This window comes from Rosa rugosa, chromosome 2, assembly GCF_958449725.1.
Source record: "Rosa rugosa chromosome 2, drRosRugo1.1, whole genome shotgun sequence".
Taxonomy (NCBI): Eukaryota; Viridiplantae; Streptophyta; class Magnoliopsida; order Rosales; family Rosaceae; genus Rosa; species Rosa rugosa.
This window is the reverse complement of record NC_084821.1, coordinates 8,077,626-8,093,255: the sequence shown is the minus strand read 5'-3', so window position 1 is coordinate 8,093,255 and position 15,630 is coordinate 8,077,626. Positions and strand designations below refer to the sequence as shown.

Genomic DNA, 15,630 nt, shown 5'->3' with positions numbered 1-15,630 from the left:
ATCTTGTATTCTACGCCGACATCAAATGGCATCCGGACAAGGTTAGTATGCTATTTGGTTAATCAAAACGTATGGTATAATGTGTTTCTATGTATGCATATGTATAAGGATAATTTAGAATAAAGACTACAAATCCTGCTGGAGAAACTTCTTCACCATGAGAAGAGGTGAAATTTAAAGCAACTTGTATGTGAAAGCAGCAAAGCCAGAGATAAATGATATAGTGTTCAAGTTTCATATTGTAATATGTATAAATAGTTTTTGGAATTATTAAATAAATGTGCTTTTCTAAGAAAAACAAAGACGGAATATAGAAATAATATTTTTTTCATAATGCTACTGACATTCAGCAGTGTTAATTCACATTATCAAACTCATAAGGACAGATTTGTAATTTACTTGCCAATAGAAATAATTTAAAGAGAATCTGACCGCAAGGTATAATACCTTGCGCATGGGCCTTGCACACTAGCTCATGAGAATTTAAAAAAACAGGCTTGCTGATGGTAATTTATGGGCTAAAAGTGTAGGTAATAGTAATTTGCTATACAATAGACAATTTTTTATTATATTTACATATAATTTGCGTAAAATAATGTGATTTACTCAAAAAACCTCATGGGAATGAGATGGACACGAAACGAAAGTCGCACACTATAAACCGAGCCTAAAACTCGCAAAGCTTTTTGTCGGATTTCTTTTACAACGGACAATATTCCTCTGATCAATTTTGACTCTTGAGTGGGGGCTTGTCTTCTACTAAATAATAATTATATGAAAGACGTCGAGTTTGAATTTACCCAACTACAAAAGTAACAAAAATTGCGATCGATCATTGGCTGACTGCATATTTGCATAAGAGTCAAAAGACGAGGTGAGAAATTGAGTACCAGATATTAATCTTAATTCCTTCTTTAGCTACTGTGATTGTTACATTCAACTCTGTATGCCTCTTTGTAATTGTACTCATGCAAATGCGTATTTTTTTTTTTTTTTTTGAGAATAAAAGCACATGCGTATTTAAAAAAAGAAAAGATGGAAAATCATTTACGGATGGTGGATAGTAATCTGCAAATAAATGACTCACAAGTTAATATATAGTTTAAGGAATTTTAGGTATTTTTTACATTTTCTTTGGCTGACAAAATGATTTTTGTTAAATATAGTATAGACTAGTAAACAAACCCGCGCGTCGCTGCGGGATAAAGGTAATCAAGTCGTGCAAAATAAAGTTGCTATCTTTCACAATTGTGACCCATATCCATTGTATATGAATATTATCTAATGGTCAAGTAATATCAAGCTTTGAAATATTATATAGTTGCTTTCAATATTAACAACTCTTGATCAGTAAAGAGTATAGAAAAGAAATTACAACAGCTTTACATAATAGGAAAACTGTAGTAGTTTTTATGATGCCAAACAAATTTAGTATAAAAATCCAATTCACAACTCGTTAACAACAGTTGTTAAAATAAACATTCATAAAGATTTTACGGAAACTTCAACAGTTCATCAACTTCAACAAAACTGTCCCACCTATCCAAACACAATTAAAGATAATATTAGTAAACCATAACAAAAATTCAAAATAGAAAAATAAAATTGACAAAACAAAACTTAATTATAATGTATATGCAGTTACAACTGAAAAAAAAAATACAAATGCGAGTAATAAACAACACCAAAACAAAACTGAAGAATGCTTCAAAACTGATGACTACATCAAAAGGACATGAGGTGTTTTTTTTTTTTTTTAATAATCTGGACTGAACATCTACAACATGATTCTCTCTTCTCTCTCTCTCTTTCTCTAACTCTTATACACTCCATGCAATACTGAGTTAATTCTTTGTAAAATTGCAATTTAGAAGTAGTTTGGTACGTACAATCCAAAGGAAAACTGGTGACTGGCTCCAGAAGTTCAAATGCCTTCTCTTCCGAATGATGTATCCCTTGCACACCTAAACCTTTCTGGGTCGACAATACAAATACTGTATAAGGTATAGTGATTAAGAAAGCTTAAAATTTGTCAACCGGTGTCTGAGATGACATTACAGATTCCAAAAAGGAAAATATAATAGTCCATAGAATCTTAATATGTAGGAACACTTGATATGTTAAGAAAGTCAGCCTGCAGTCTAACTAAATTGATTTGCATACTTAAATAAATCATCATGTTCAGAGCAACCTGATAACTAAGCCTGGAAAAGAGATGGAATAATAAGCATCTGAATAGTAGCATGTAGGATCAATATATACGTAGCAAAATTAGAGATCGCTTTACCTTATGCGCCTTTCCTAAACCTTTGGGTAGAAGATCAAGAATGATGGCTTCCCAAAGCTTTTACCCTCTGAAATAGAGCAACGATGTCTGTCATTCATTTCACACGCGCATTCACACCTACATACAAAGAAATGATCTGTTATTTCAAGATCTATCCATTGTCATTTTGGGGCAACATTGCTATAAAACATTGAAAATTAAGAATGCAGTAAAAGATAAAGGAAACATTGGTTGAAGAGCAAATTAGTACGCAATTCTTATATACTGCATCTCCAGCAGGTGAAGCTCCATCACAATATCGAATCTTCACACGTTCCAATTGTAAAAACCTGGTTTACCATCAAGATCATAATCAAAACAATTTCCCTTGGTTATATCAGATAATGTCAGTGCAAAAACACTTCTGTTCTTATATTTATAACATCCTTATAGAGCTTTGGTAACATGCTTGTGAAATGTATGTGCAGAGGTAACCCAGAATCTGAACATTTCATTCAACAACATAGAAAGAGGTTAATTCATTATCAAACTTATTTGTATTCGACAGAGGAAGTCAAATGAATAAGCCTAAGAAGAGAAAAACAAAGCAACGCATATACAACGACAAACTCTAATGTTTAAGCAAGCATGTAGACACTCACATTATGAAACCTAACGATATGAAACTTACATGATGGTTCATGCCATCATACCATAGTTGACGGAATAAGGAACTCACGTTCTTCCTGAAAAACAGATTATATCCAAACAAAACTATCAAATACAATTTCAAACACTTGAAAAACAAAAGAGGTAACTGTCTTAGGGAAAGATTAAAACTTGACTCTTTGTTGATTAAAACTGAAGTATCTATAGATTTGTAAGTATTTAACCAAATGTCCTGCCTCTTTATCAAACACCACACAACCCCAATAACACAAATGAATAGCATTTGACATAAAGAACCCACACACATCATTATTCACAATATTGTGTAATGTAACTACCACTTCTGGAGTAATATCCTTTGGAGTTGCACTATCATTGGTTTTTACACTCTGAAGGAGAAACTAAGTGTCCATGCATTGCATGTCTGAGGAGCCTCTTTCTGCGCCTGCATTGTAACTAAATAACAACAAACAATTAAATAACATTAATCTATGTCACTCACAAAAACACAATCCACATATACCATACATAAAATGATTACTATTCACCTATAACATTACATGTGAATAGTGGCAAGACAACTCCCGTGTTCGGACGACACAATACTTCTTGGAATTCATAGTTTTGACTGAAACACAACCAAAAGTAATATCAAACATCCAAGACATCCTAGAGATTATACAAAATCAAAGAATCAAAAACAAATGTATTTTGCACACCCTAAAACCCTGAGATCAGATTTTTAAAACCCTAATATTAATCAGTTTATAAGGAATAGTAATTAATAAAAACCAAACAATTTCCACTTCCACCACTTACGTAGTTCTTGAAACAATGTTGCAAAGACAAATACATAGGACCTATTCAATTTCAACAATACATAGCAGACTCCTTGTTGATGAAAATTTCAATAAAAGCCCAATCTTTCCCACTACACAAATCAACCAAGCATCAAATTTCAAAACCCAGAAAAAAAAAATGATGGAAAAAGAAACTGAAAAACCAAAATTCAGAGAGAAACATATGCTTTGCTGATCGAAAATCCCAATAAAAACTCACCCTTTCCCACTGCAGAAACCAATAGATTGAGATACATCGTGAATATCAGAACTAATAAAATAAAAGTTGAGGACCAAGAACAGAACTCAGGCGAATAATCGAACCGAGCACAAAGGGAATTACCAGAGATATCGAACGGAAAATTTCATATTGGAAGTTGTTGTTCTTGCAATATGAAAGAAAATTGAAACTTTTTCCTCTACTCCCTTGGCTATGTGTCTCTCACTCTCTTTCTGCATGAAAGAAGTAGCCCCTCACTCTCTCTGTCACACACGTCTGTGGAGCAAAGACACAGTGTCAGACTACCAGGCCGAAACCAATCGGTTCCACAAAAATTGAACAGCTGGAAGGACAGTTTCGTAAAACATCAGGCAAGAGAGGGGTAGAATAGTCACGTAACTGTTCATTTTGTTTGTCTTCTAGCGAGTTGGGTTTTAGTATAGTTATAATTAGGCAAACTACCTTTTTATTAGACCATTTTCAACGGAGATGTCAAATCCACGTGGCGTGCCCAACGGTAATAATTGATTGATGAAACAATCCTCCAACCCATATGTCATACACACGTGGATTTGACATAGAGTCCTCCACTGTCAAATTTGACAGACGCAGCTCCCTCTGTCTTTTATTTTTTTATTATTTCTTTCTTCTCGCCTCACTCTCTTCCTTTCTGCGTTCTCATCTCTCTCTCTCTATCTCTCTCTCACTCTATTTACCCAACTATGCATGAAACCAGAGATCAGATCTTAAGATCTGTTTCCAGTTCAAATCTTATTTCCTTTCTATAATTCTGGGCTTCTAAGCCTTTGCCTTGTTTCTAATGAAAGAAGATGGAAACAAAATGATGAGAAGATAGATGTTTGTTTTTGATAATGGGATTTGGGTTTCTGGAAAGTGCAGTGAATCCGGAAATCGCTGGGTATAAAATGGTCTCTGAAAAGAGAACTAGGTCGCTAGGATGATTGATTAGTAATTGAAAAAAGAAGAAGTGAAGAACATGGAGAGAAACAGTCCAAACAGAGAGGAAGATAGAGATAGAGAGAAAAAATTGAGATGATGGTCGAGATCTGCTGCGAAGCTTGTTTTGGAAAGAGAGATTGAAACAGAAAGCTTGATCAGCGATGTTGCTTGGATCTGCTCTTGCTGTGTTTTAGTTTTCATGGGTTTTGAATCTTGGAATCTATTGATTATGGGCATCTGTTGTTGTTCTTGTAGAAAAGACAAAAAGAAAAAAAAAATCAGAAGAGAAGTCGAGAAGAAGGAGAAGTTGAGGAGAGAGAAAGCATGTTATGTGTTTGTAAATAATACAAATTATTTTTATTTTTTTTAACAAGTAATTAAAACAATAAAATACTCTTATTATTTGACCAATCCATTGGAGAAGGAGTGTAGCAAAAATAACACTGCCACATCAACCTTTAAATTTGAATTTGACACAAGCATTTTAACTACTCCATTGGAGATGCTCTTAGATATCATTTAAAATTAAAGCTAATATTTATAATTTAATTATTTCTCAAATTACATTCATATAAGATGGTTGTTAGGTGACAATACTTTAACTCGTATCGTTCTGATGAAATAAAGAATATGAACAATCTAATGATTTCTCCAAATACCACCGCTCCTCTAGACCATAATTATTGCATACTTTCAAGTTTGAAGAATACATAAACAGTGGGGTCCTGAGAGAGTAAGAGTAGACTTAGACGTAGGTTCCCGTGAAGAACATGTTGGGATATTTTATGAATTAGAGCAACTCCAACAGCTTCTCTATAATTTTTGTATTATAGGGAAGCAAAAGTCAAAGCTTTAAGCAATTTTTCTTCTTCAACTCCAACAGATTCTCTAGTTTACAGCAATCTCTAAAATCTCTAAATTCTTCCTTAAAATTTTAGAGATTGCTGTAAATTTAGGGAATTTTGTTTTCTCTCTCCTCACTTTCCCTAAAATGGAGAAAGTTATAGGGAATCTGTTGGAGCAAAAGATACTCATTTTTCCCTAAAATAGAGAAAAACTAAAATATGGGGAAGCTGTTGGAGTTGCTCTTACAATTCAAATTTCCTCGAATACGCCTTTCACAATATTCTTCATTTTTTCATTTATTTTTGAAGACTTTTAGTTTAGTATTAATTGTTGACTTTCTGGTTAATGATTTAACTGATCCATCCTTCATAAACCCAGTTTTGCACCTTCTGGTATTCCTAGGCATTGTCTTCTATAATCAACATGGTGATGGCGGTGGATGAAGAACACACCCAGAAGCCGCACGTAGCGATGCTATCAAGTCCCGGAGTGGGTCACGTGACCCCTCTCCTCGAGCTAGCCAAACGGCTGGTCGTCGACCTCAGCTTCCTTGCAATCACCACCGATGCACCACCCGCGCAGCTTCAGCTGCTCAACAACAACCCCACCCTCCCTTCCGATCTCCACGTCATCCACCTCCCTCATGTTAATGTGTCAAGCAACGACGTCATAGCAATTCAGATCATTCAAATTGTCCGAGAGAGCCTTCGTTCACTGCCCTCGGTGCTAACCAACTTACACTCTCATAAACCGCCGCTAACAGCTCTGATCGTCGATCCGTTTTGCATCCAAGCCCTCGAAACCGCCGCCGACCACTCTATCCCAACGTATCTTTTCTTGACCGCCTCCGCTTCATTTCTGGCGTTGACCATCTACTTCCCTACGCTTCATGCAGATGTCAAGGGAGACTATGGTAAAATCAAAGAGAGTGTTTTTCTTCCAGGTTGCATGCACTTGTGGGTTGACGATCTTCTCCCTGATGTTCTGGTACCAGAAGTCTTGCCTCTATGCAACCGGATCCCACTGGTCAAGGGCATTTTCGTAAACACATGGGAAGAAATCGAGCCGGTAACGCTGAGCGCATTTAGAAACCTTTCTTTGTCAATCTGCCGACGCCGACAATTCATCCCATCGGACCCCTAACCAAAGACAAAGACGCTGACGTAGAATCGGAGCTGCTCAAGTGGCTGGACAAGCAGCCGTGTGACTCGGTTGTTTACGTGTCATTCGGCAGCGGAGGGACGCTGTCGGCGGAGCAGATGACTGAGTTGGCTCATGGGTTGGAGCTGAGTGGAAAACGATTCCTCTGGGTGGCAAGACCTCCCAGAGCCGATGATGCTTCGGGAAGCTTCTTCGAAGCTGGTGTTGATGGTCCCCTTACGGCGTCGTATCTGCCGGATGGGTTTTCGGAGAGGACACGAGGGGCAGGGCTGGTGACGGCCCCGCAAGTGGCGGTGTTGAGCCACCCCTCGGTGTGTGGGTTTGTGACGCACTGCGGGTGGAACTCGGTGATGGAGAGCGTGGTGTACGGGGTGGTGATGGTGGCTTGGCCGCTTTATGCAGAGCAGAAGATGAATGCGAGGCATTGGTAGAGATGGGAGTGGCGGTGAGGCCGGAGGCGGGAGGGGATGGAGTTGTGGGCAGGGGTGAGGTGGAGAGGGTGGTGAGGATGGTGGTGGAAGGCGAAGAAGGGAAGGAGATGAGGAGGAGTGTGAGGGAGATGCAGCGGAGTGCAGCGGAGGCTTTGGGTGGTGGTGGGTCGTCTAGTGGGTGTCTAAGTCGCTTGGGGAAGGAGTGGAGGGATGGAAGTACAAGTTGATGGAATGTGGGATTCCGTCTACAACTGTAGCTTTGTGATTCATGAACAGCATATGCCCTGTACGTAATGCATGTTTCATTTGATGTTTGTTGTGCTTGTTTATCTATTGCTTGATAGTATTATATCTCATTGAAGATTTTTCAACTTAATTTAGTGGATATTAATAACATAAATTGCTAGTTGTGTCTTTGTAGATCGATATATGTGAACATGGACATGCACACACAAATAACATTAATTTAGTAATTCTATTTGATGGATAGCTTAGGTTTAGGGTTTATGAATATAACTAATAAAAGTACCACATGGGATTGTCATAATTTATCTGCAGACCATCCATAGTAATATGAAGTTCCTAATCTTAATTTGTTGCTTTACTAAAAACAATCATATGGAACAAATTAATACAAATACCCCACATTGCGATCATAAAACTAGCTTAATGGCAGGAATGATGTGTGGCCCCGTAAAACTATAGTTTAACAAAAATGAAGCATCATGTAATAAGTTCCAATTTTAAGGTATTCTGAGAACTGTTGTAGGGAATCAGAAATTGAGAGAAATTCGCTGTGTCTTCTCATTGATAATAGGGGCCTCTTTATATAGAGGATTACAATGCATAGAATCTCAATCATACAAGGAAAGTAATCGTACATTGAATAGGAATCTAGATCCTTCTAATTTAACTCTATTACCACTAGGTCAAGTAACCTAGAGTTTGGGCCAAACACAAATTAGGGTTTACTTGAACACTCCCCCTTGTGTTGCCCAAACGCGGTGCTTCTCTCGTTGCCTCGTTAAAAACCTTGCCGAGTAACAAAAACCCAGTGGGACAAAAATAACCTCGGTCGAAGGGGAAAAAGAGCATAACACACCCTTCACGTTTCGAGACCATACATGTCTGCATCTCCCCCTGATGACTACGGTCATGGGAGTTCGGATAACTTCCGCAAACGATGCTACCAACATGTTTCTCGAAAGTGGAATTTAGGCAATGACTTAGTGAGCAAGTCTGCCACACTGTCCTCAGATCAAACCTAGTTCATTTTGATCTTGAGGAGAGTCTGTTGTTGCTGATTAAGCTTGGTGTTGTCGCTTTGATGTAGCCTTGCTTCATTTGTTCAAAACAAGCTGCATTATCCTAAATGCTCGTAGGTCTTCTATGGTAGACTTCACACCACAATTATTCGAACATGCGTAATTATGGATCCAATCCATATACATTCACGAATCTGTTCGTGAAGAGCAATAGTCTCTGCATGGTCCGAAGATATAGCGACTAGGGTCTATTCTGTAGACCTCCAAGATATCGCAGTCTTTACCCATGGTGAACAATTAACCAGTTTGGGAATGACATTTGTATGGGTCAGAGAGATACCCAATATCAGCAAAAACTTCCAAAACACATGTCATTTTGGGATGGGGATAGTGGACGCAAGCCAGTGTTGGCGGCGTTCCTGGTGTGTGATGGGTCCGAATCCATCATCTCTCTGTAGGGATAAAACATGCCCATATCAATCGTACATCTCAAGTACTGAAAGATATATTTTTACACAAATCCAATGGCGTCGCGTTGGCGTAGAGCTATACCTTAGCTAACAAGTTCATTGCAAATGAGATGTCCGGTCTTGTGCATTGAGCTAAGTACAATAATGCGCCTATTGTACTTAACTAGGGCATTTCTGCCCTAGCTCCTCTTTGTCATCATCCTTCGAACGAAGAGGATCCTTTTCAGGATCAAGACTACGGACGATCGTAGGGCTGCTTGAAGGCTTGACCTTGTCAAAATGCCTAAGCATCTATCGACACGATGCTCAAGTTCAAAACCGAGTCATAATTGTGTTCTCCCAAAATCCTTCATCTCAAACTCGAATTTCAAGTGTTCAGCGGTTTCCCTTAACTCTTTAAGGGCTTCTAATGAAGATCATGTCCAACATGAACCACGATAGAATTTCAAAACTTGTTATGGAAACGTGTGGGCATATCCCTTCCCAATCAAGTAGTCACTTTAGTGAGCGTTTCAACCTTATTGCAAACGCGCTCCGTGGTCTAGAGCCACTTGACTTGGGTAAATGAAGTTCACCATGAACCTTCATGTATTTCGTACCTAGATCCCCATAGAGATACGTAGTGACCACATTTGTAAGCTGCATGATTAGTTATTTGGAAACTACCAAACTGACAAGGCAGTGGAGTGTAGTGACATCCATTACGAGAGAGTATGTCTCATCGTAGTCGATTCCAGGGCGTTTTTGTGAGAAGCCTTGCGCCATAAGGCGAGATTGCCATCTCTTTTTCTCATCACGCTTTCTAACGAATACCCATTAGTCAATAGGTTTTATGTTAGGAGGTGTTGGCATCATTGGCTCAAAAACCTTCCTCTTCGTTAGAGAATCCAACTTAACCTGGATCGCATCTTTCCATTTAGGCCAAATCTCTCTACATTGGCATTCATTCATCAACGAAGTGTGGTTCGATATCATCTGACTCAACAAACTCATGCGCAACGAAATGCGCAACTACATCATCAATTATGATGGAGTTTCTATCCCACGTCTCATGTACACTAGTGTAAGTTTCATAGAGCTCTATATTCTCAGGAATAGGTTCTGACATTGAGGCGTCCCCCAACGATAACCATAATCCGGAAGATTCTCATGAGAAGGATTTTGAGTCTTGATGATCAAAGGATTGGAATGTGCCAAAGTATCCTTCAAACGCACGGGCCTCCCACGCATCCTAGCTGGGGCCATGGCCTGTAACACCAAAGTGTCACTCTCTATGGCGTTGGCTCCATGCCTACCTCTGTGTAGGGTGGCGCTACGTCCTCTCGTAGGGACGTCCATCCTTGCAGGCATGTTTGCAGCATATTTGTGTGATCTCGTCACTTTAACAGGGATCAAGATGAGACATAGTGGGGACAGACTACGACAATTCCTATCGTTCCTGTTGAACATTCGTGTTCTTATCTCCCCCTAACGACGGGAAGACTGTCTCATCAAAGTGACATCCACAAATCTAGCGGTAAGGAGATCGCCTAGCAAGGGCATTTAAGTGGCAGATGATTGTTGGAATCTCAAATCCAACGTAGTTGCCCATTCGTCTGTAAGGACCCATCATAGAGCGCTGTGGCGGTGCAATTGGCACATAAATGGCACACTCAAATATTCTTAATTAAGTACAAGACTTGTACTCAGTCACTAGTTGTAACGCAGAGGTTCATTGAGTGCATGGCGATGGGTCGTAGACGAATTAGCATAGCTGCATGCGATATTGCATCACCCAAAACGGATATAAGGAGATTGGTGCGCATTACCAATGTCCGGACTACCATAGTAGTCGTTTCCGCGAGACCATTTGGGTGTGCTCATGGGAATATGATGTCCAACATCAGTCCCAAATGCAATAACCATCTAAAGTCTTCGATGTAAACTCACTAGCATAGTCAAATCCAATTGACTGAATAGGATGATTCGGGGAGTGAGCCCATTGTCATATGATGTGTGCTAGGAGTGTGTCATGAGCAGCATTACAAGTGGACAATGGCACAACACGTGATCAGCGTGTTTGCATGTCAACCAACATCATGAGATATTTAAACGTCTGCAAGTTGGTTGAATCAGTCCAGAGAATCCCTACGGATTCTATGTAAGAACATAATGAGTATTTTCATATCTTTTGCATAGGACGGTCTCAGTCCTAGTTTCCCTAAGGAACGGGCTTTGTAAAACGAGCGAGAGGCTTTAGAAGCAACCAATGAGAATTTTGGTTAGGCCTGAGCGTCTGAAACACTATTTGAAGCAAGTTGGTGATTGTAGCATCACCTAGGGCGCCATCACCATAATGGATGCCATCCATGGCGTCATGGATAAGGACTACGCCAGCCCTAGGCTGGTGGTGGACGGAGGCGGTGCCCTAGGCAGCAGCGTCGGTCACACTTAGTCCAGGAATCAACTTTTGATTCATGCTTCATTTCGCTCGAGAGAAAAGATGTCCATGTGAAGTCTTTAGTAGACGGATCATCATTTCATGACCAGGATGACCTATCGTGTCGTGACAAAGCCAATATGTGTCTAAATCTAAGAGATCTTCTCTCATAACTTTATTGGATTTAATAGCTCGAATAGTGACATAGAGTCCACTAGAGAGACACATAAACTTCTCTAAGATGTGCATTTGTTCGCAATCATTAGAGGTATTGCAAAGGAACTAATTTCCGTTCTATACATGCGTTTTCGCATGGAATCCGTTGGCTATTCATAGGTGTGATTTGCCCTAAGAGCGTAGAGAGTTTTTTGCGACAGTAATCAAGGTGACTTTTGGCAAGGGGAACTTGAGCTATTCCATGTCCTTGAATTAATACTGATGGCCCAGCCATCGTAGTCACAAAGTAATATGCTTAGAATCAAAATTGAGTCATAATGAAAAGAACTCGAAATTTTATTCATAAGCCAACGGAGTACATCATTGTCTCTTAACCATTAGGAGAATCTAACCCAAATGCTAGCGAATGCAAAACAAAGTTAGTCGTTTGACTTCTTTCGGTAACTCCAAATAAATATGACCAGGTGAGTAGAGAGATGTCGGTGGAGCAAAGCTCGCTTAAGTACCACTTATCTCAAAACCTTCCTAGACATCACACTTACTTTGGGTGAGCCTACTTTGAAGAAAGACCAAACCATTGGCATTTACTACAAAAATATATGGCAATTGCCTATTACATCTCTTGGAAAAATAAAGACTTAAACATAATTGGCGATCTATTGATCACAACCAGATTTGTAGTCTTCAACCCTTCACTCTAGCTCATCTTCTTGATCTTCTTGTTCCACATAGTGAGCTTCTCTTGCTTCACAATATGCTTTGTAGGCGGTGACAAGTTCTTCACGAGCTCTACAAATGTGTGCCCAATGATCAGACACTCCACATCGAGAACATACATCTCTTTGCTCAAACTCCATTGATTGAGGCGCTTTGAAAGCGTCATTTAGATGGCTCTTAGTGTTGGTGGCGCCACCAACATGGCCAGAGGCGTTGCCTCCCTCTCTCTTTCCACGTTAACCTCTTCGGTTCCGTGTTCGCCTATTTTGGCGATTACCTTCTCAAGTAGAGCGATTATATGGACCAGAACGTCCTGAGGTATCCCTAAGGTTAGGGTTTCGCTCTTGGCGCCTTCTCTTAGGGCGCAACTATAATTGGATTCCGGAATATGCTCTATTTCCACGGATCTCGAATTATAGTTCTTCACAAGGATGTTGTCATGCTTTTCAGCGACATTCATAGCTCCAATGAGCTCATGAAACCTTGTGATTCGTCCTGCAGTAACATCGATTCGATAGTTCTTAGCAACCATCAATGCAGAGACGGGGACGGTAAAGAGAGTCTTCTCAATCAACATCGCATTTGTGATTTCTTTACCACAGAATTCCATTAAGGATTTAATGCGAAGTGTTTCCGAGTTGTAGTCAAGAACTGACTTGAAATCACAGAAGCGGAGGCTATGCCATCTCACTTATAGGTCAGGAAGCAGGGAGTCACAGACGTTGCCAAATCTGTCTTCGAGTGAGACCCACAGCCTTCTGGGGTCTTCTTCATTCATACACTCGTACTGGAGCGAATCATCCATATGACGAGTCATTAGGATGATGGCTTTCGCCTTATTTGCCTCTAAGGTTGCTCTATTTGCTTCCAAAGCTTGAGCTTGCTCAACAATTAGCATGTCTTGGTTAGGCTTGAGAATCGTATCCAGGATTCCATCGGCCTTGAGATGCTGGCGGACATCACGAACCCACCTATGATATTCAGAGCCAATGGAGCAAAGTCCAATTTGTTCAGGTTACTCATCCTGAAAAAGTACAAGAAATTAGGGTTAGTTTCGGAGCGTAAAAGGCTACCACGAAAACATATAAAATTTCTGAGCGTAGTCGCTTCCAAGAAATTAGGAATTTCCGAGCGTAGTTGCTTCCAAGAAATTAGGAATTTCCGAACGTAGTCGCTTCCAAGAAATTTAATTCAAAGAGGGGTTGGATTAGATTGAAACAATGATGTTTACAGTCGATCGTTTTATCTCGACAAACTCTAAGTTTGGAGGACTCTACAAGCTCCAAGCTTGGAGTGAGCACGAACCCCCACAGTTCGGCTTAATTTGGTCTCCCCTATGATAAAGAAAGGGGGGTAGAAGAAGGGATGTTGGAAGTCCCCGAGAAAAAGAAGAGAAAAGTAATAAAAACTTCAAAAACGGGAACTTTTAGAAAAGTTTACCTTGAAAAATTGCCGGAAATCTTAATCCGAAAAGTTGGCAGGAAAAATGTCGCCGGAAAGTGGCAGGAAAAGTCGCCGGAAAACTGCAGGAAAAGTGGCCGGAAAAAGGTTGACCGGTCGTTGACGGGAGGTGCTGACGTGGCGGCCGGATGCTGACGTGGCGCACTGGTGCTGGCGTGGCAGGCTGACTGGACGTTGACTGTGTGCTTGCGTGGATGCTGACGTGGCGATCGGGTTGGACCTCTTCTGCTTCTGGGCTTCTTCCTGCTATTGGGCCGAGGCTTGATCTCTCTGGGCTGGGCTTGGGCTGCCTCTTCCTTTTTTTTTTTTTCTTTTCTTTTCTTCTGCCGGTTTTTCTGCCGGACTTTCAGTCGGCCGGTTCAACAAGTTTTAGGCCGGTTTTCATGAAATTTCTTCCGGTTCTGGATTTCTAGGTCAGAGGTTATACTGATGGAAAAATTTGGTAGCAATCGGAAGTCTGGAAGGTGGTGAACCGGTGAAATATTTGATGCGGGTTGTTTGGAGCTTCTAGTGGCCGGTTCGGTGGGTTTCCGGCCGGTTCTGGACTCCTGGGATCAAGTTCTTCAATGTGTGAGGTTCTGTTTATACACCTTATTTTGCTTATTTGCAGAAAACGCTTCAAGGTTTTGTATTCGGATTCAAGGTTTTTAGCTTCTTGAGTCAGGGTTTGGCTATTTGTTTCAGGGTTAGGGCTTCGTGCTGATAACGTGTTGTAGGGAATCAGAAATTGAGAGAAATTCGCTGTGTCTTCTCATTGATAATAGGGGCCTCTTTATATAGAGGATTACAATGCATAGAATCTCAATCATACAAGGAAAGTAATCGTACATTGAATAGGAATCTAGATCATTCTAATTTAACCCTATTACCTCTAGGTCAAGTAACCTAGAGTTTGGGCCAAACACAAATTAGGGTTTACTTGAACAAGAACATAATATTAGTGCCCAATTTTTTAAAGGGATAGTGTGACACCATATAACTTTATGCAACTCATCTAGGTGAAGAGCAAACTAATAGGGAAGCAAATTCTTATACAATATATCATGTCCATGAGTATTCAAAACATTTGATCATTTTAAGAAGAATTGTACTATTTTAGCATTAATTCAAAAATGGGCCAGGTCATATTTAATTTTTAACCTTTTTTGTTTTCTCTATTAATTAATTGAAAAAAATGATGTACACATTTTTAGCACATGCATGTACGTTTTCAATCTAGTTATTTATTTTCTATACCTAAAACCGTTTCATTTCGACTGAATTTTAACAAATACCATTGTAAATATTTATGTTTCTAACAATCTCTAAAAGTTATTTAAGTTGTCAAGAGATTCTCATTCAAAATAACTTTCTTCGCACCTATCTCTCTTTCGTCTTCTCATAAAGACTTTTATTAAATTCCACTCATAGCTTTTTAATTCCAATGGAAATTAACTTCAAAGCTCCGGAAGGCCCAGAAAGCTCACCCCTACTTCCAATTTCAAATAACCCTAATTCAAACCCTCATGTTCAACAGTCAATGAAATCACACTACATTTCTAAAGTTACCGTAGTCCAACTCATAATTCTAATGGTTACATTTGGGACAGTCTTGTCGTTGCCTTCTTTTTTCACCTCCATGTCCTTGGTTCCCCAAACTCCAAGTTTCCAACTCAACTCTCTTTTTCTTTCTAACTATAACATCTCAAACACAACATTCAGGGCTAATTGGGATATAACCCTTAAAATA

General features: G+C 39.6%; 1 long non-coding RNA gene and 1 pseudogene across 1 annotated transcript; one reads left to right on the top strand and one right to left on the bottom strand.

Annotated features, from left to right (window-relative positions):
- Positions 1-1,320: 1,320 nt before the first annotated feature.
- LOC133731373 (uncharacterized) lies at positions 1,321-3,066 on the bottom strand. The gene is made up of 5 exons (XR_009856683.1): positions 2,958-3,066; positions 2,538-2,616; positions 2,288-2,404; positions 1,890-1,974; positions 1,321-1,539 (listed from the first exon to the last, which is right to left on the bottom strand). It is a non-coding gene; the product is annotated as an uncharacterized LOC133731373 (long non-coding RNA).
- A 3,163-nt stretch (positions 3,067-6,229) lies between these two features.
- On the top strand, positions 6,230-7,619 carry LOC133730269 (anthocyanidin 3-O-glucosyltransferase 5-like; annotated as a pseudogene).
- Positions 7,620-15,630: the final 8,011 nt, after the last annotated feature.